Source organism: Manis pentadactyla, chromosome 7, assembly GCF_030020395.1.
Source record: "Manis pentadactyla isolate mManPen7 chromosome 7, mManPen7.hap1, whole genome shotgun sequence".
In the NCBI taxonomy this organism is placed as follows: Eukaryota; Metazoa; Chordata; class Mammalia; order Pholidota; family Manidae; genus Manis; species Manis pentadactyla.
Window position 1 is genome coordinate 10,967,620 of NC_080025.1, and position 21,702 is coordinate 10,989,321.

General features: G+C 39.3%; 1 protein-coding gene across 3 annotated transcripts in view; it reads right to left on the reverse strand.

The window, feature by feature from the left end:
- The window catches only part of SORBS2 (sorbin and SH3 domain containing 2), a 187,947-nt gene that overhangs the window by 148,234 nt on the left and 18,011 nt on the right, over positions 1-21,702 (reverse strand). For all 3 annotated transcript variants that reach the window (XM_036894236.2, XM_036894234.2, XM_036894238.2), the window contains exon 2: positions 10,462-10,601. The gene's annotated coding sequence lies outside the window, so the exon portion shown is untranslated. The remainder of the gene's footprint in view (positions 1-10,461; positions 10,602-21,702) is intronic.

Here is a 21,702-nt window from a genome sequence, read left to right on the forward strand (position 1 = left end):
TATGTGCTTTTTTTAGATTTAAATTTCCATTTAAAGTCATTTCTTAAAGACTCCCTTCACTTACACATATGAATCATGGAGTTTGTGGTTTAAAACACTGCATTTGATTATAGTTTGATTTTTTTCAAGCAAAACACTTACCATTTAAGCAACTGACTACAACTATCACATCAGTACATGATAAGTGGTACTGAAACAGGTGATTTGTGAACACTGTTATCACTGTCAGAAGAGAATCTGAGGGAAAGGGTTTTTGAGAAAAGTAGCAGGACTGCCACTGGATCTCTGTTCCCTGCCTGGGGGAGCCGCACCCCTCCCCTGGTCCAGAAAGCCTGGAGAGAAAGCCAAGTGAGTGTATTTGCTGTGTGAGAGGAGGGCTTGGTAGGTGGGGAGTCTCCGTGCAAAGCTTCTGTATTTGCGTAAAATAACTCTGACTTCAAGAGATAAGACTGGAAGGCAGAGAGAATGGATGTCAGGGGGTAGTCAGGGCACTACTACGAAATTCCAGTCAAAAGGGCACCACTGCCTTTTAGCCAGGGCCCTGGGGGATACTGAAGATGTGCATGATTAAGCTGGTATGAAGACAGTTTGAATGCTTGTTTAAGATACTAGCCCTGATTAGCTGGGGGACACGGTTATTAGAATATAGCCCTGGGGAAGAAAAGCAGGTTGGGAATTAAAGATGATGAGCCTGAGAGTACTGAGTTATGGTACTCTGAGATGTTCATATGCAGTGTTTACCTGTTATTTGGAAATGCGAGTCTGGAACTCGTGAGAGAGATCACGGAGAGGCATAGATTTGGGGATTAGCTATTGTAAAGGGGGAAACAGGTGAAGCCAGGAGATTAGACAAGCAGGACAGAACCCAAGGGAATACCTTTAAGGTCAGGCAAAGAAAGAGGTGCCTATAAGTGGAACTGAGGAGTACTCAGAGATTGAAGGAGACACCTCCTGTATCACGGAAGGCAAAGGAGAAGAGGCAGGTGTTGTATGTACCAAGCTATAAAGTTCACTGAAAAATCCAAATTGGTCTTCTGCGAGATGTTTTTGTACATATGCTTTTATTTAGTCATCCAGAATATTGAAAGAAAAAGAATGTATATGACTACATAAAATTATGATGTGGACACCAAGGATTTTTAACTCTAAATGCTTTATTTAATTTTAGTATTTAAAAATAGATAAAATATTGTAAGGAGGATAAAAATCTCACTCCAATCAAGTTTTCTCCCCTTGGCATAAAAATTATCACTTTGTTTGTGGATAAGTTTTCACAAGTTTTTACCCAAGCTGTGTTATCATATGATGGATCTCACCACACTAGCAAAGACCTAGTGCCAACTCTAGATTAATCTTGGAACATAAAATGTGTCCACTGATTTTGTAAAGTTGCTCAAACACAAACTAAAAATGAAATGTATTTTGTATTGAAGACCAATAGTCATCTTAATTTTTTTTTTACAAAAACAACTTTCATTAATCTTCCTATAAAAAAATCATTAACTCCTATTGAATTTACCTTTTCATTCAGATTTTCATTCTTTTACTTGCTTTTTAAAAGTTTCTCATCAGAAGCCACACTCATCTATGATGCCAACATAAAGTTTAGAAACTTGTTTACATCTATTTTTGGTTTTATTCTGCCTTGAATGAGAATTATCATAGTTGATATAAAAGGAAAATTTCAGTGATTTATGTCAGAACTAATAATAGCAAACTACTGATCACTATAGTAAACAATTTGCAAAAGTGTTTACATGTTATATGTAAATTATATTTCAAATTGTAAACAATTTATAAATAAAATTTTAAAGTAAAATTATTAATTTATAATTTAATTATATAAATAGAAATATATTTCAAATTATAAGATTATTTTTATAGTAAAGAATTTGATTCCTTGTTTAAGCTCAGTGACTAAGAGGTGATGCTTTTTAAACTAATTTCTTCTCCCAAAAGTTAGCATTCTGCTGCTCTGTACAGTCTGGGACAATGACCACTTCCTACTTCAGAATGAGGCCTGGCTCTTTAGTTTGACCCTGAACATCCTTCTTGAATTAGCACAAAACTTCCTTCTGAATCTCCTTCACTCCCCTGCTGAGCCCTTCAGCACAGGCTGACTGTTCTGGTCTTTCCACAGATGTGCGCATGAAGGTCAAGTAGATGCTAGGTCACACCTCCCAACACTTGGCTCTGCTGGTGCCACAAAGATGTGCTTTCTAATCCAACTGCACATTTAGAGAGTCATATTTGTTTTTGTATAGTTTTCCATTCTTAACCATAGACTTTGTCTCGGTATAATAACAATTTTTTTTAAGTAAATACTTCCACAGTAAGAAAGGTAGATGTGGAAGAGAAAATACTTTGATCTTAGATCAAAACTGTGTTTGTTAACGGTGGCTTCACGTACATTAAATTCACTTAAAATGTACACTCATGTAACTTTTTCAGCATTTTTGGGTGTTTTTAACATTAAGAATTTGTTCTGAAAGTTGAGTGGTGCATAGTTTTAAAGTACTTAAACAGTCCAGTCAGTTCAAACAAACACAAAATTTCTGAACACTTCTTGCAGCCAAATTCGAAACCCACCAACTTTCTTAGGTTTGCAGAATTGGTGAGAGAAGTACCACTGAGCTGAATGCATGTCAAGAGCAGAGCTCCCCTAGAATTAAACCAATTCAGAGTTGTACTTGGCCCAGGATATTGCAACGGGTCAAAGTAACCAAAATACGAGGCTTTAAAAACATGTACTGTACGTGTGTTTTTCCATTAAACTAAATCCAATTTCTTTCTTCAGACCCAAATTTATATTTAGAACAAGACATTAATGTTTCTATTCTATCCTTTCTAATATATAGAATTGATCTTTCATAAGAGAATACATTATTTTATTTAAACTGTCAGGTTACTAACCTGATTCTTTTGCGGTACTGTATCTTCTGTTTCAACAGACTTCAATCATTATACCATGAGCACATTCATGTCTTTCTCTGTGATCCTCGTCCTCATTTTGCCTACTTTTTTTTTTTTTCTCTTAGTGAAGTACAGAAAGTCAGAACTTGTGATGGATAGAAAATACCTCCTTCCTTATTTGGACCAATGATTTTCTTATTATCCTTTGGCTACTGTTGCTAACCTATTTTATATCTTTGTATTATATAAATGGATAGAATGGTACAACTTTGAAAGATTTTGACATGAGAGCCAATCTACCATTTGCTATTTACTAGGGATGTAAAAGGGATGGTGCCGAAACTTACCCGGATGTCAGGGTCCTCACCTGTACATGATGTCTGTGTGACCAAACCCGTATTAATAGCAGTGCCACCTGACATTAAAATAGGTGATCACGGAAATTAGATATTGACTATGAAATAGCTATGCCTTTGGTGAAACAAAAATACAACTCACTATCTCTGATAATACCAAGTATTAAATAAAACTACAGGTGCAATTGTTTTACAGGGAGTGTTTAGTTTCTAGGACAGAGTTGTGAAAGAGGGCAGTACTGAACAGTCCTGATGTCTCTTGCTCTACACCAGCTGGCCTGCCCTTATTCCTATAGCTTTTGGCCTTGTCCCTGCCCCTGTCTTCTCAATTATATCTACTTAAAAGGGTCTCTCCAGTGTTTCATCTCTCTAATCATCCTGAACATTAGCCAGCAGCAATATTAACATGTAGACCTAATTCTGAGAATTTTCTCCCTCGTCAATGAACACCAACCCCATACATCTTTCCAGGGGCACTTGCATCAGACCTAAGTTTTTGCTGTAGCAGATTTCTGAATATTCTCTGAGTGCTGAGTTTTCTCTGCTCTGAGTCTTTCTTTATAATCAGCCCTTGCATCTGAATGCCCTCTTATCTGACCCAAAGTCTCAACTCACATAGGTTTTCCCTCCGTGATAGCATCTCTGATTTTCTAGTACTGTAGATGCCCGGCTCCCAATCCCAGCTCGGTGCTCCAGGAGCCCTGAGCCTGCACTGCCCATCTTCTGCCGAGTGTTAGTGTCTGGGTGTGTCATCCGACAACCCTGCCAGAGCGTCCGGCTGCCTGTGTCACAGTTGCTTACACACAGTGAGGGGAGGTTGTGGCAGCAGCGTTCCGTATATTCATTTAATGGTCTTGACTGGTCATATCTTAAGTAAAGCAACATGTCCTTATGTCTATTTAAGGAAGAAACAACTGATTTCTACCAGTTAAGGCTACATTTAGGACTTTTGAAGACCACATCCAAAATTGCTAATTTTCCACCAAAAATAAAATAAAAAACGGATTTGATCATATTTAACTGAATTTGTTTCAAAATGATAGAGCAGCATGCAAGGGTAACATATAGCTTGTTACTCTCAAAAATCAAGAAAGGTTATCTTTATATACCATATCAAGGTATTTCCACCTGTAGACTGAAAATCTATGAGCAGAAAGAAAATTCCTTCAAGTGAAAAAATAAGTGGCTGATAAGATCACATTCAAAAATTAAAATAGATGCTCTGGTCTTGATTTCTAATACCTAATACTGTTCTTCAGTAAAAGGAGCCAGGGCTCCAAAGAAATGAAGAAATGGCTGAGTCTAGGACAGGGACAGGAAATACACAAAATGAGCGCGGAGCATCTTGTAGTGCCAGGAAATAAAAACCCAAAACCCCTCACAATGACAGGACTGCGGCAAAGGACAAAGGAGCCAAGTGAAAGAGCTCCCAACGGCCAACGCTGGGATAATCTGAGCAACAAAATAAGTAAACTAGTATTAGATTATAACCCAAAGTGTAAAATAAGTATCCATGTGTTCATACTAATATAAATAAATGATTGAACTTGAGTAAATTGGGGAGACTAGACAAATCTCCTGGGCAGAATAATTCCAAATAATTTATGTAGCTACTGCCCATGGAGGAGCATAACTCCCTACTCCTCAGTGTGGGCTGCACAAAGTTACTTCGTCCAGAAGAGCACAGTATGGAAAGGCAGAAAGAGTAACACGTGGTGGAGGAACTCGACGGACGCTCCCTCAGTCAGGTGATGAAGGTCAACATCAACAGTGATACCTCATGTTGATAGTATGTACCCTTGAGATGATGTGATGAGAATGGCACTTTACTCCTGAGGTTTTCTTCCCTGAAACCCGTAACTCCAGTCCAATCAAGAGAAAAACTTCAGACAAACTCTGACAGAGGATGTTCTACAAAATGCCTGACTAGTACGCACAGCTGTCCAGGCCATCAGAAAGAAGGGAAGGCTGATAAACTTACTGCCAAGAAGAACATGAGAACACGTGATGACTAAATACAATGGGGTCTTCTGGGTGGGATCCTCGAACAGGAGGGCAGTAGGTAAAATGAAGGAAACATGAAGGAATAAAGCCTTTAGTTAATAATGTATTGATATTCATTCATCCATTAACTGAAACAAAAGCACCATATTAATGTCAGATGTTAATAAGAGGGGTATATGGGAACTCTGGTTCCATCTTCACAAGTTTTCTGTAAGTTTAAAATTATTCTAAAATAAAAATTGGGGTTATAAAATGGATATTTTGTTCCAACCTGAAAGGCTGCCCCCATGTCCATTTTATTTTTATTCTGGTATGCGTGATGCAACAGCTCCTAAACACAACTGTGCTGCACACACAGATGCTCTGCTTGGGGCCATGGGCTTCCTTTGTGATGTGCGTGAGGCTTGCAGCCCTGAGAGCTACTTACCCTGGGACTTTTTCCTCCTCAACACTGCAAGAATGGAGACGTTTGTGAGGAGACCTTGTTTCTTCTGGACAAAGAGAAGTGGAAACAACAGAAAAGGGGGATAATGCCATAAGAAAAAAGGATGGTTGGACTGAGACTCAGGGAGGCCTTCTGCCCAGGGAAAGAGGAAAGAGGCAGCTCCTTGTTCTCTTTCTTGGCAGCTCAGTGGGTACAAGAGTGCTTCTGAGGGTCACTAGGGTCTCCCACTCCAAGATCCCCCAGGATAGAGACCAGGACAAGAGGGGCATTAAAGGGACCTGACCTATCCCCTGACAGCAGTCTCTGTATTTTAACCTATGAAAAATGCCCACATTATTCTGAAGTCTGTCTTGGAAGGTGAGAGAAGAAGGCTTTCAGATCATTGTAGTGTTTGGCATTGTGACTCTTAAAATATTATTTTAAGTACTACTTCTTATTCCAGAAGAAATGATAATATCCAAATAACAAATAAAAATTAAGTTGGATAATAATGATCTTCCTGGAAATGATCATTTTATCTGCTTCAGGTAAATAATCCTCTTTGGTGTATCAGGGGAGAGACCCTCCCCTGTTGGGTTTTCATAGTCTGATCAGACTGATAGCAATTTAAAAAACAAAACTAACACAGCATTGTAAAGATTGGCTATAAGAATATATCCTTGAAGAATGAATACATATTATGTGGACTCCATTTTTCTGACAGTAAATTAAGCACAAGAGATTTTCAAATGACCTATTTTTGCATTCTTTAATGCCTAGTAAGGTCATTCTTGAGCAAAGTTCTTTTTACGATTTAAAGAAATATTTGCTATGTACAAGTCTGATGTTTATTTTTACCTTATTTTTACCTTTTTCCTTTTCCTATTTTATTATGGGTGTTGATTGTTCTCAAAATATTGAACTCCTTATACCTTCATGTATTTACTGAGAGAGAAACTTCCTTGAAGGATGGTCTTGAATTGTTTTATATTCTCTGGCATCTCCATTTGAGCATCTTCCTTTCCTCTGCTCTATTGTACTGTTTTGGGACATAAAATCAGATATGCTGATAAATGCTGCACTATGAATAGTGAAGTCAATGTTAAATGTAGCTCCTTGTATGGGACCCCCAAGTTTTGCTATTATTAGCTTTTCAAGTGCTTTACTTAGATGGGATCAATTATAGTCATTTTGTAAGTCACCTGCTAAAATGAAAACTATATCCTTAATATAAAACGTCTATTGTATTAAGTGACAATAAGATTATAAAATTTTCAAGATGATATTTGATGGCAACTTAATTTTATAATGAAGAACTGCCTATAAATCTCACTAAATTTAGTCTAACCAAATCTTTAGAGAGATCACACATTCATTTTCACAAAAATCTTTCAAATGAGTTCAGAAATCCCCATAAAATACCATTTCAAATCTTAGTTTCCTGTGTGGCTTAGCATCTTTAATGGCCATAGAACCATTTCTGAGACTGACTCATGCAAGTTCATTAGCAACTCTGTAGGTCTCCCAATTGGTCATATTTTCATTGGCCATTATTTACCATTTCTGGAATCTTAATAATCCAAATGTAATCCTTGGTGTCTTTAATAAGAAAAATAATACCAAAAAAATTCAGTGTTCAGCCAACACAAATTTATATGATCAACAAAAGAGAGGAATGTGTTCAGATCCTGGAGTTGAGTATTTTTGTTTTAGATGTGACAGACTTGTTTAGCAAAGCTTACAAATCCTCTCTATCCACCCTACCCTGACTCAAAACATACACCACACCTTCACAACCTGGCCCCATCTGAATGTCAACATACATACCAGCCCCGGGTCACTCAGCTTTTTTGATGGAAATAGACTCTTCTGTACACCTTTATTCAGTATACATTACATCACAAGTAATAGTACTGAGCTTTTCAATGCTTACAATGTTCCCTAGGAGTGTATCAGTTGAGCAGGCAAAAGAAAATATCTGGAAGTTTATTATTTTTCCACCAATATATTTGACACCCACCTTTGGAGAGTGAACAAAGGCATACTGTCAAGTGCATAGACCTGGACAAAAAGTTACTGTTTGTTCCTCACAAGCACAGAGGGATATTTAAGCAAAGAAAGACATTCCATGACTCTCCTGGGACTCCCTTCCTTCTGCTGAATTATACCAACATGTTCACACCACTGTGGTTCAGACTGGGTTGGAATTTAAAATGCCGACTTCAATTTGCCGGTGTTTAAATACCACAGCTATAAAAATCCATATTAGAATTGAGCCTGGCTTTAAAATATCTCAGAACAAATGAGAGTTTATTGGGGAAAAAAAATGTGTGTACCCATGCAGTTACAATAGAAGATAGGAAAATAAGGGATGTCCTTGTTTGACAGATTCTATACTTGTACAGTAAGGCCTCAAAGTCACCAGAAGTCACTTGGCTTTGGATTATGTTTCAAATCTAAGCTCACTGACATTCATGAAACTTTTGGCAAAACATGGGCCAAGTTTCGAGTAGGGCTGGGTAGAATACTTCTTTCATGTGGAACCTGTGTGAAAGTCAGTGGCTTTGGCTAGGTTTCCCCTTGAGTTTCACATTCAAACAATCCAAAGATTCAGAGTGAAATTAAGGGCTGCAAGAGAAACAAAGAAGCAGAAAACAGCAGGGAAAAATGGCTTGCCCACGAAGGGAATGGCCATCTGTCATATTCCAAACCCACTTCATCCTGGTGCTCCTGGAGCCTGCAGCTGACCCTGTGCCTTCAGCAATACTCTCACACTCAGCAATGCCAGATCAGGGCTTCCAATACTAAAGGGGAGAGTGTTCTAGATCTCCAAAGGATCCAGGAAGCAGCGAAGCACATGCTCACAGTGGCTAGAGAATTTAAAATTTTGACTGTACACAGAAATGTGATGGTTAATATAGTCCTCATAATGCAGATTAAAGTGGGGGAAGGTAGCAATTAAATGTCCAACTTGTAACAATAAAAAATTAGCTTGAACATCTCTAAGTTTTCCTGCTCTCAGTTTAAATTCGAGAGGTCATATTACATCTGTTCCCAATCCAGAGGGACCTGTCCCATGGCATTCTCCATAGCTCCACCCTCTGGAAACGTGTCCTGCGGCCACTTGCTTCCTTCCTTCTTAGCAAGGTGCAGAGTATAGGGAGCAGCTTGTATCAGCTCTAAGGAGCCATAGTCCTCGACTGGGACTCACACAGTCTCCTGACAGAATTAGGCTCATTCAACATCTGACCTTCACCAAAACACTCAGGGACAGTTTGCCACGAAACATCAAACTTGGGATCTGGCTGAGGTCTTTGAAAACGCCCTCTACTTGGGGTAGGGAAGGAAAGGTAACAAACAGATGTGATATACACGTGAATTTTCTCTAAAATAAAGAGAACATTTGAGAATTGACTGCATGACTAGAAAGCGCTACACTTTGTTGATTTTAGAAAATAACATTTTTTTCATTCCTTATCCCTCATTCAGCACGAGTTTCACTAGCATAACAGACTTTCAGCTACACAGGGGTTTTATTTTTCTAGTTTTCCATTTAAAAATTTTTCTTATCTTTTTAATTTTTCTTCTTTTATCTTTTTAAAGTTACTCAGCAGATCACTCTGTGTCTAAAATGCATGTTTTCTTTTGACATGTGGTCTGAGATACCAGTAAACCTCTTTGGAAACAAGAATCTTTAAATTCCAAGGATTTCAGTGTCCATGTTCAAACAGCAGCAGTTAGGCCCCAAGGCACATGCTAATTTTGAGGCAACAGGGCACTCAAGTGAAGGGTGGATAGAATGCCGCTCGGAGCACTGTCCCGTGCTGCTTGCTTTCAGCAATCTGCTCTGAGGGGAGCAGAGAGTTGTCATAACGTTTACATGGTGAGGGAACTTTGCCATAAACAGTCTTTGCCTTCCAGCTGGGGGTCTCAGTACAAGTAAAACTTCAGATATATCAGTGAAGAAAACTGAAGTCCAATAGATTACTTGAAGGAAATGATATAAAAGAATTAAACAAAAAAAAAAAAGAAAGAAAAAAAAAGACTTTTTACGGAACATAGTAAATACCCACAATCAAAGTAAATGCTGTGTTTGAAGTTAAAGTCCACAGATCAAAGTGCTTTGCAAAATACCAGTGTGAGCAGGGGGTGGGGGTGAAGGGAGGCACAGAAAACTCTCCAAAACACTATATTGTCACTGTATTGTCACGTCTGCTAGCGAAAGACATTCGGATAGGTAAGGAATTCTCAAAACGGAGTCACCTGAATTGTGCTACGAATGTACAAAGACCAAAACAAACAAAGCAAGAAAAGCTGTTCAGATTCCACACTAGCAAAACAGCGATGAAAGAACAAAATAAAATCGAGCGATCTCATTTCCTTAAAGAGCATTACTAATACATTTTTCTTTACTCAGGTGGTTGCATCCTTTAAAAAAAATGCCCTTAGAAAGTTAAAAGTAAGTCAGCAGCCTACACAACACAATTATGACTGAAAGACCCTCTCACTGCCCTGGCCATCAGGCTTAATGAGAGTTCTGATGCAGCCCAGTCACAGCGCATCAGGTCAACATTAAGAGTTTTAAGTGAAGTTTGAAATTACAGTCACATAAAGGCACAGATGCTGCTGCCCTGTTCTGGAACAACATATTTACCTGGAAACCGTTCGCAGGTCCTGCTTATTTTCACTCTAAATAAGTTATTTAAAAGACATTCCTCAGAAACATATGATACACCAAATAAATAATGCCAAAACCGGTCTTACCTACAGGCAGCTGGGTTCAACAGTTGCTCTAAACAGAGGAAGTAGGAGTCAGTGGCCTTTTACATGTAGAGATTGTTTATTTAGCCCTTTTTAAAAGGTCTTGAACTCCAGAGGCTTGCGATTAAGTCCAATCCAAGTGTCTGAAGGGAAAAAAAAGGCAAAAGAGAAGGCAAATAAGAGAGGGAAAGAATCCCAGCTGCTGGGTGGTGCTACCGATCTGAGAGCATTTGAGCTATTTTCAGCATTAACAGCAGCCGGAGTTGTCTGCGATGGGATGAAAAGCCCTGCCTGTATGGCCGTCCCCCACCCCCTACAGGGAGTGGTGGCGAGGGAGGACACAAACCAGGAAACCCACAACAACTTGGTTCACTGTACAAATACTTATTTAATTGTGGGGGGAAACTGCCAGCACCATTGAAAACAAATGAGCACTTGACTAAAATCTTAAAGAAACAAGTACCTTGCCATCATTCTCAAGGTTTCAAAATGACTTACCTGATGTGCTGAAAATAAGATGTTCTGCTTATGCCTGAGTGACAAGGAAGGCTTTCCTTCTGACAGTTACTTGCTCGTTTATATGGGTCTTTAAAAAATGTTAGATCTCTCTGGTGGGAATACTCGTCAGCCTGTCCTTCTTAAGACTGAAGACAAATGGTTTATTTCTAGCACACACCTAAATTTCCAGTTTCATCAACTATGCTATTTTTGAAAGCAACTGGGTTTAGCTGTTGACATTTCTTATCTGTTGGCGGAGACTGGGGACCATTCAGTGACATGATGCAGACAGACACAGATCCCTGCTTCTCCTCCAAAGGCCAATGAAGAAATAATTCAGAGTGGGTCACAACAACCATCAGAAAACTTCGAGCTTTTATTTTGTTTCTAGAGTTATAAATTAAGAGCTAGAAGCTATATTCATTCATTCAGTGAATATTTGTGTAGCCAGTAATTCTGAGTCGACTATATGCCAGGCACTCTGAGATACAATAGTGGGCAAAATAGTGTCCTTGCTTCAGGCTTACAGCACACAGATGCAGCCAGAATAAAGAATAAAGACAGAATCTGTTACAAACTTTAACAGCCTCTTTTTCTCTTGATGAGACCTTTCAAAGCATAGCAACTGGAGATGGGGATTTCTGTCTGCTATGACTGAAAGAAGATACTGTTGTCATCATCAGACCAACTTCTGGCTTCTGTTGCTTCATTATGCCTTTTACAACACCTCAAAGAAGGAAAATTAGTTATTTCCCAGGAAGGAAACACTTTAGTTGTTTCTTAAAGCCTTTATTCTATAGAGATGAAATCCCCAAATCCTTTCAGCTCCCTACCACCCATAACAAAGAGAATGCTTAAGCAGTCAGAAGGTTCTGCGGAGAGGTGAGGGGAGTTGGAAGAAGATTCTCTGACCTTAGTTCAGTACAAAAACCACCTTGCTATATTTTATAATTAATACTATGAATATTGGTTACTAGAAGCGCATATCAAATCTGGTTCTTTCTCCTCAACTTTAAGACACACTGGAATTGGTTATAGAAAATACTGAGGATTATGCATGATATGCAAAAAGAGAAAGTTACATGATTGCTATTCAAGCACTGTGGTAAAATAGTGACATCTCTCAGCTCAGTACACTTACATTAAAAAGACAGATACTTAAATTAAAAAAGGAACAACTACAACTTAAGTTTGAAATGTCTAATCAAAATTTTAAATAAGGTTACCTTTATTTTAAATATATGTAGTAAGGTTTTTTTTAAAAAGTCTCTGTAGAATAATGAATGCATTTTCCTGTTCATTATCTTAAATGGTCACATTTTAATATGTCTTAAATACCTGCCAGTTTAAAATAGCGTATTTACTTTACTTGGTAAAAATGATTAATGCTAATTCTGGTGAAAAACTGGAAGCCTGGCCCTCAGATATAAATTTTTGTAATTGTTTTTACTTTTTTCTCCTTAGAGTAGCTTATAATGAAAAGGAAAATACATTTAAAAATTGGCCTTCCTGAAGAAACTATGGAAGTTAATGAGATCAGTAAAGATTAACTATTTGACTACTAAGTCAACCATTATTTTTAAATTCCAAACTGCCTGCTTTCCACATCAATACTGAGAGAAGCTCATTGCCTCACATTTCACTTTTATTAGAGTCATTTTATATCAAAACCCATACTTGAACCACATGTTATGACCTTGCTAGCTGCTTCCTTTCAGGATGAATCCTATCTTGCCACATGATGTGCCAAGGTCTCCTTTGTTGCCCAAGGATCCCCACTGCCCAAACAGCGTGTCCCCAGATTTGCTGTCACAGAAGAGTGCAAGGTAGACTTTGGACATATTTTTAAAGTTAGAGAATAGTAAATTTGGACTTTTTTACTTGCCAACTTACCATAGCTTTTATAAACTACTGATGTCTTAGCAAATCTACTAATTGTACTAATGCTAATTTTAATTTTAATTTTTTTGGTTTTATAAATAAACTGATTTAAAATAATTGGGAAATGCTTGTATTGGAGTAGACTGCTTATATTGATGAAACACTAAATAGGGCTTTGGTATAACCCATGCCCTGTATAAAATGGGACTAATAACAGTATCAATACACAAAGTTTGGTGGGGCTTATGTAATAATGCACATAAAATGCTCAACTGAGTAATGCCTGACACATAGCAAGCATTCAATAAAAATAAAGCTATTATCAGTGTTGTAAGTCTAGAGCTTGGTTGTCCAATATGGTGGATACATGGCTGTTAAGCCCTTTTAACACATGGCCAGGCAGAACTGAGATGCCATAAAAATGTAAAATGCACACTGGATTTTGAAGGCACAGTATGAAAAAAAGAATGTAAGCTATCACATTATTTTTTTTATATTGACTATAGGTTGAAATGATAATATTTCAGACATACTGAGTTAAATAAGGTATTATTTTAAAATTAATTTTACTTACTTCTTTTTACTTCTTTGCAGTGACAATTAGAACGTTTTAAATTACATATGTGGCTTGCATTATATTTCTGTTGGGCACTGACATTTAGGCCAGTGGTTCTCAAACTGTAGTGAGCATCAGAGTTACCTGCAAAGCTTGTTAACAGATTGTTTGGCCTCACCTCCCGTTTCTCATTTAGCGAAGGGACCACACTTTGACACTGGTCTTGAGCCTTGCTACTTAAAGAGTGGTCCATGGACCAACATCAGGTCATCTCTTGGGATCTTAGAAATGCCAACTCTCAGGCTCCATCCATCGTTACAGAGCCAGCAAGTATGTTCTAACAACATCCCTAGATTATATGTATACACATTGAACTTTGAGAGAAATTGATGTAGGTATATAGTAGTATCTCTCGTCCCTGGGTACATATGAGACTTAATTGGAAAATTAAAAAAAATACCAGTGCCCGAGATCCACCTCTAGAGAGTTCACTTTAATTAATCTGGATGAAACCCAAGCATCCACACATCTAAGAAGCTCCTCGGGTGATTAATGTCAAAGCAAGAGCTGAGTTTGTTGGGCAGTGGGGTCCCTTAGACCAGATGCAGAGGAACCAAGATCTAGACACCAGACAGGTTTCCCCTAGTAAGGGAGAGATGCATGCAGATTGTCAGATACTGGGGGGACAAGGCCCAGGCAGGTGGGGAAACAGTGGAAACTGCACAGTGAGGAGTGTGATGGGTGTTGCAGCCAAGCAGGGGAGCCTGGCAGGTAGCGCCCCAAGCTCTGCAGGTCTGACAAGTCCTCAGCTACTCAGGTTTGGCGTTCCACAGAAGCCTGCATAACACAGAGCACAGCCTTGGTCTTGGAGGAATTAGAACACTAGGCAAGTTGTCTGGGTGGAGATGCAGATTCCAAAATGGTAAGGACCTAGTTGAAAGAACCCTGTTGCAGGTTATGAGTGGGACCAGCTCCCATGCCCCTGAGTTTCTTAAACTGTACGGGCAGGATTGGTTTCAGAGGCTTGCGCAGGAATCATCTTTCAGAGATGAGGAGGAAAAGAAAACAGACGGAAGTGTTGAAAGTCTAGTTGTACATTTCCTTCTCTCCTCCATAGCAACAAAAACTGAGCCTGCTCCCAGCTAATTATTGGTCTAATTAAAGCAATGTTTGCTATGGCATAGTTGACATGGACCAAACCATCCTAGAGGGTATTATATCTCAAGAGAGGATCTTGTTAACTCAAATAACTCTCCCATTGTTAGAACTATGAATAAGATAGGTATTTCAGAGTAGAGAGGCCTTCTGTTAGTCTTCGGCACATCTCTCCCGCCTAAATGAGTTGAGCACGCTGTTCGGGGTGCTCCCACCCGTTTGCACCAACTCCTCCCTTCAGGTGGCCCCAGGTCATCAATCATGTGGCTTCAAAAAAATGAAATCCTCCCTGTAAGAGAGAAAGCAGGTCCACTTCGATAATATTTAAAACTCCCGATTCTCTAGTCAGAGACCATTTGTACCTTTTCGTTTTGTTAGTCACATCAGAAAACTTAAAAAACAATGTGTAAAGCTTATGAGCAGGGAGCCTGGAGCCAGCGTGTCTGGGCCTGAATCCTGGTCCTGCCACTTCCGTGTGACCTTGGGCCACTTATCTCACTTCTCTGTGCCTGTTTCCTCCTCTGTTAGAGGACCTACCTCACTAGGCTGCTATGAGGATTAAAATAGTTGTTATTAGAGAAGAATGTCGAAAAATCTGGCACATTGGAAATACTGTTGGTTAAATAATTAAAATATAGTAGAATAACCATGCGGGTTTCTATATATTGCCAAATTTAGTAATTTTTTTCAGATACCATGATGATTTCCAGGGACTTCCCTGTGTGTGGTTTCTTGAATACATATATTTTGAGGGCTTCTTTGGGTGTCGTTTGGATTTTTTTCCTAAGAGAGCTCAGAATTTCAATTGATTTCTCATCACTTCCTATTATTTGAGAGGATCTCAGCAGGAAGGAAGTGAATGTAGTTTTCCTATGAATAATATTTTCTAGGTTACGTTTCCCCCCACCCCCCCGAAGTTCTTTGAAAAGTGACTTGCACTATAAATGTTCGAAGGCTTCCGTGGCCCACATTGGTTTAGCAGCATTGTCTAACACGCCAGAAGAACAATGTGTCATTCTCTTGGTCAAATATTTTACTGCTTAGGGAGAGGCAACACGGCTGCCTGAGACACTATCATGAGTTTCACAGATGTGTTGCTTTCTCATACTACAGAGACCACAGAGGTCAGATAATGCTGACTGACAGAAGGGGCAGACCCCCGAAGTTAGGTGTGTTGGGTGCAGAACCAAGACTAGATTAAGTATAACAGCATCTTTTACACCTGTCTGCTTCTGCCACGTGGCAAAAGTGAAGCATGTGCAACAGAAATGATGCTGGCTAGCGTCATGCACTTAGTGTCATCCGGGCCATTGACAGGAACCTCAGTGTGTTGAGTGCTGAACAGAGAATAAAGGCACCAGGGGGGAACCTCAAGCCCAAAAACTTGAGTGATTTCAGACCATCATGCAGGCCCTGCAAGCTTGTGCCCTGGAGCGTAGGCAGAAGAATTGGGCCATAAATGCCTTTTTCACTCCAACATCTGTGCTGTGGCTTGGGCTTATAGCAATTACATTTGGCAACCCCTCCCATCATCTACATCTGCAGGTGTAATGATCTGAAAGTTGTCAAATCATATGTCCAGTTATTTCCACTGCCTGGTTGCTGATGAGAAGCATACGCTTGAGAGGAGATGCTTGGCCATCGCGGGCGCCATTAAGCAATGCGGGACGGACTTTACCAGAGAGGGTGAAGGTCCTAGAACACTTAAGGAACTATCACCAAGTGAAAGAGACTATGGAACTAACTTCTTAAAACTGTTGTTAAAACTCAGTTTTCTAGTTAAAACTTTATTGGCTTCAAACTTACTGACTCCCATATGTATTTAAAAAGCACCTCTGCTGTTTATATAACCATGAGTTAGCTTTCTTGATATTTATATTCCATTGAAATTGAGCATATGCAACAGTTGCTAAATATGGTATAAGGATTTTCGAGATAAGCCTTCTTAAGGTGGCCTATTTAAGGCTCTGCACAATTTGGTATCTTCTCACATCTCCACCCACCTCTCCCTACCCTCCTTCCAGGTCCATTTCTCCTAACTTTTCTTTGAATTCTTGGAATGGGCTACATTCAGGGCCTTTGTGTGCGCTGCCCTCTCTCACTTGACCCCTTCCCTGCCCAGCAGTTGCTGCTGTGCATCCCTCAGATGAAGTGCTCCTTCCTCAGGAAGGCTCCCTGATCCAGCCAAGGTCAAGTGTTTTTTTAACTCTTGAAGAATCATATTCTTCATTCCCTCAAGTGTCAAACTCAGTTGCATTTATTTACGTCATTTATTAACATGTTTCTCCTCTGTTATCTGTTTTCCCTTCTCATTGTGTTCCCCACACATGTATCCCAGTAAGTGCTCAAAATGTATTTGTTGAATAAAGCAGCAAGTAAGCTCTGCAGAAGGCATTAAGCAACACACAATGACATTTCTATTATGTATTTATCAGAATTTATGAAATGAAAAATACCCTATCCTGTAAAAAGCAAAAAACTATGTATTCTAACTAAGCAGTTGTTTATAATGAAGAGGATTCTCTGAAATATATTGCTTCAGAGTTACATATTTGGTTTAAAAGCTGTCTTAAGAGGCAGATGACACTTGTTTACCCTCTCAGAGTAGTATATTCTGTTATCTTAATAATTTGTGCTTATCTTCTAAAACAGGCTTTAAATAAATCAGGTCACCTGCACTAGTACATCACCTCTCCAGATCGTTTGCAGAACCACTTAATACTTTGTTAGGATGTATTCATCACTTAGTTGAGGTCCTTGATAAAAACTTCTTCTATTTAGGGTTGTTGAGAGAATTACCTATTTTTCTGTATATCGCCAGACAGTTATACCACCTGGCTTGCTGCAAGCCATGTCTGATTTTGTTTATAAGGCAGTTTATGAGGGAGCAGACAGACAGACATGAAGTGTCACAGCAAAATGCTACCTTGTCAGGCTATTGTCATTCCTGTGGCCTGAAGCCCTCTCTCAGGTCTGTACTGCCCATTAGGTATAAACATGCAATGGAGTACTTGTCACTGGCTCAGAAGCTGGAAGATTTCCAACCTTGTTCTCTGCCAGAGGTCCTCTTCAAGAAAGGAAGGATCTTTATATGGCCCAGGCTATGAGCAACAGTCAGAGAAGGGGGGTGGGGGTGGGGGGCTGGTCTTTGCCCTGTTGTCTTAGAAGAGGTTGTGTAACCCTCTTCTCCACTGTGGGTGGAGGGATGCTTGTTACGTAGCTAAGAATGTTGGAAGATGTACTATTTTGTACATTCTCTTTAGAAATTTATGAAACACTTTGAGACCACCAAGGCCCAGCATGAAAAGGATCTTTTCTGAGGCACTCAAAAATGAACTCATCAACCCAATAACCCATTACTATTATGACCACAAAACTTAATTTTACAAGGATAGTCACACACATAAATAATACACAAACTGTTAGAAAGGGTCCTGGGGACTCACAAAGATGAAGAATGAGTACAGAACCTTAAGGAATAATTGATCAGCACTGAAAGCCTAGAAGGAACTAGAGATTCCTTATAGCCAGCTCATAAGAAAAACTTCATCCAAAATGAATATGGGTTGGAAACAGGAACCTTTCTATGTTATCAGTCCTCTAATCCAGACCCTCCTACCTCTTTGTGTGGCCTGAGGGGGTCACAGAGGTTGCTGCAGTATTGATCTCCTTGGCTGTCAGGTGCCAGGGAGGCCCGGGGCTGCTGGGACTCCTGCACTGGTCCCCTTGGGCCACCAGCAGCCTCGTCTGTTTGCCTCAGTGTGCCTGTGCATATTTCCACTTACATGTATGCCAGACAGAGAAGAGTTTGGGAGGGAATACTCTAACCAACAAGGTCAACCTGCTAAAAACAGCAACAATAATCTTATTCACAAAAGGAAACACAGAAATAAGATGGTATGGGAGAGGCATGTCAGAAATGTGAAGAAATGAGTAATGATACCTCAGTTTTACAAAACCCAGGAGAAAACCTTTGTTCAGACTCCCAGGGCTGGTCTCCTGTGGAAGGTGTGAGGGCCTCTCCTTCCTGAGGCCATGGATTTTTTGTGTTCAGACAGAGGGGAGGGGAATCAGAGGGCCTCTGATCCAGTGAAATGCTCTCATTTTTACCTTCTAGCAAGTGTCTTCCTTTTTTTGGCAATTAATTCTTTAAGGATCATTTTCAATTGAAGTTTCTCTCTGACACATTTATATGCCAATCAAGTCACTGTTTCCATGCTCATTATTCTTCAAAATAAACAAATGAGATAACACAGGTGTGGCAGACACTGCTCCCTACCTATTGAGGATCCATTTTTGCTTTCATCTTTACTACAGCATCCTGATACTATACCTATTTCAAAACTTACCTTCCCAGATTTCCTTGCAGTTTATTCTAGCCAGTAAGCTTGAGGCAAGACCCTTCATGTATACAATAACACAAAAGCTCCTGAGAAGTGGGCTTCTCCGCCCTTTGCCCTTTAACCTTACACGTCTCCTCTTAGCTGAGGGAAGTGCGGATGCCTTTCCAGAAGGCATGTGCTAAGGGACAGATGACAGAGCTGACCCTACCCTGGGCTTCTTGTTTGAGGTAAGCCAACCTGAAATGGCTGTCTTGAGGTGATCTGTTACTTAAAGCTGGACACACACCTGACACAATCATCTACGAACAACCTTATTACCTTAGTCTGGCTGGAAGAGAGCGGTAAACCATGGAGACGGTCATTAAGATACCATGTAAAAAATAGTTTCAGAAGTTTTGAAAGAGCTTCGGGCAACAACAATTAGCCTTTACAGTAACTGTGGCATTCAGTTTCAGGTCCATTATCATTTCCTAACGGATTGAAAACTACCATGAAAAACAGCCAGTATGTTCGAAACCCTAGGAGCTGCACCATTTGAATATTTTTGGCTCTAAATATAAAGTGTTTGGCTTTTTTTAAAAAAAACACCAACAGTTAATGATCAGTGATATCAAGAGAAATAGGAACATAGTAATTGTTTATAGGAAATACAAAGCAGGAACCCACTGTTTATCCTGTTCTCAGCGTACCTGGCCAGAGCATTGTTCACAAAACTTTGAACTTCAGTGTCGTTTACCGAGCTTGTAACTTATTACAGAAAAAGTAATTTCTGTAAAATACCGGAAAGATACTCAAAGCTAGAAATGTATCAGGTTTTGAATACTAAATAATCTTTAAGATTTCCATTTATTTCTTAAAATGATGAATGCTCTCAGTCAAATTGAGGCAGAGCAGAGGTATGTTGAATTAGGAACCCAATAATTTCCAGTTTTATGTAAAGCTGAAGATACACATACAATGTGGAAATTATTTTGAATATTCTTGTTCATGGCTTCGGATTAAGAACCATAAATTGAAGAAATGAATGTAAATCATAAGACATTCCATTTTACAACAAGCAGTGACATATAAATATTTTGTCATTCTGTATTGGCCAAGATCATAATGATTGAAAGCAAGGTTGTGGAGGCTGTCTGCCACCAGCACACCTGACTTACTGCTTCCAACATTTTGCTGCTTGACTATCCTGTGCTTCCATTATTAACAATATAAGAACCACAGCAGTGCTTGACTCATGTGATTGTTCTGAGGATTGAATTCATTAGTACATGCAAAGCTCTTAAAAACAGCTCCTGGTACACAATAGGCACTCATAAGTGTTCGTTGTTTTTATCATTATTATCTCAGTGATGCACAACACAGGTGGTTAGAACGTGGGCCTTGAGGTTAAACTAATTGTATTAGTTTTCTGGTTCTGCCCCTTATTAGCTCCTTGATTTTGCATGATTTCTGAGCAAGAGCTCCCTCATCAAATAAGTGGGGTTATCATTAGTTACCTTAGAGCATTATTAAGAGGATCAAAGAGGATAATGCATGAAAAATACTGGCCCACAGTAATTCATAATTTTAAAAAATCAGGTAGAAAAAAATTCTTCACAAATACATGAATTGACCTTTGCAAATATATGTACTTTTACTTTGCTGATGGGAAAAATGAAACAGATCAGACACACGTCAACAATGAATTTAATATCCTTCTAATTTATTTCAGGTGGGTCATATTTAGACTTTAATGGATTTTTTCAAATTTAATTTTAAACAGGAATTCGTGAAACTGTCAACAGGATTAAGAAAATTCCCATCTCTGCTAATGCCTTTGTCAATGGTCAACATTAGCCTCTTTAAAGCAACATTATCAGCATTATCTTCAGAGTTTAGGAGAAGCTTGGAGAGGAGAGATTTTGACATTAAAGGGGCGACCTGGGAGAAGCAGAGACCTGACTTTGTAAGGCTCTGTAAGAGTCGGCCATTCTCTATTGGCGGGGAGAGGGAGGGGCAGAGTTATAATCCTGTCCGTCTTTATTACAAACAAACATTAAATTCCATCTGTTGATCACAGTCATAATGAATGACTTCAAGTATAAGTATGCCTCTATTACAGCAATAATTACATTGGAAGAAAAAAGAATCAAGGTTCTGGAATCAGACAGAGCTGACCTCAAAGCTTGGCTTCCCTAGTGGCAAGCCCTGTCACTCTGGGCAATCTGCTAAGGTCTGAGCCTTGATTTTCTTATTCATAAAATGCAGATGACACCACCTTCCTTTCTGGGAGCCTTTTGAGAGGATGAAAGGAGACTGTGTGAAAATGAGTTACCTCAGTCAAGCTCCTGTTGCTAAAGAGGGTTTAATATCATTGCTGCTGTTTTTACCTGTCTTTTTTTTACTGGACTGTTGGCTCCTTGAGGACAGGACTCCCTTTAAACACATTAGCCGAGCCAGTTCCTCGCACAGTGTCTGGTCGCTAGAATGTACTGAGTGAATATATCTCAGATGAAGCAAGGCAAGGTTACCCTGAGTGGAAAACTGAAACAACTGCAACAACACAGAGGGCTCTACCTGTTTGGGTGAAAATAGCTGAGGTAGACAGGCATTGACAAATTGAACTAATGTTTTGGGGCACAGATTTAAATAAAAGGCATTTTCCTCATGATGTATTTAGAAGGGAAGGTCAAGTTCTAAGGGACAGAGAAAGGCTGTCACAGTGACCAGTAGACTACCCAGGGGGATTATAAAAAGCATATTTAAATGAGGCTATTTCTATTTATCACCCCTTTTATCTTCCTGTGTAGAAAGATGGTAATGACTTTAGGT